The following is a 285-nucleotide window of genomic DNA, read 5'->3' as shown; positions in this document are numbered from 1 at the left end:
CCGAAACCACATCATTCTTGTGACCATTGGACCTGATAGCAATAAGACACCTCATGTACAGGCATGCCTTTGCCCAGTGAGAATGGTCAATCAAACCACATCAATTCGACGAAAATTAATTCGTCACAATATCACAAAATTTTGGGACACTACTTTTTCGTTATTGCCTTCGAATTGGTGTCTTTTAGATTGATCATTCCCCTCTGGATGCAGAATCCTTTGCAATTTCCAGTCCAATTTGCCTGAAAATATGCAAAAATAGTGCAACATGACGACATCTCCCAA

Source organism: Frankliniella occidentalis, unplaced genomic scaffold (assembly GCF_000697945.3).
Source record: "Frankliniella occidentalis isolate FOCC.00 unplaced genomic scaffold, Focc_3.1 Scaffold1162, whole genome shotgun sequence".
Classification (NCBI taxonomy): Eukaryota; Metazoa; Arthropoda; class Insecta; order Thysanoptera; family Thripidae; genus Frankliniella; species Frankliniella occidentalis.
Note: the sequence above shows the minus strand (reverse complement) of the source record.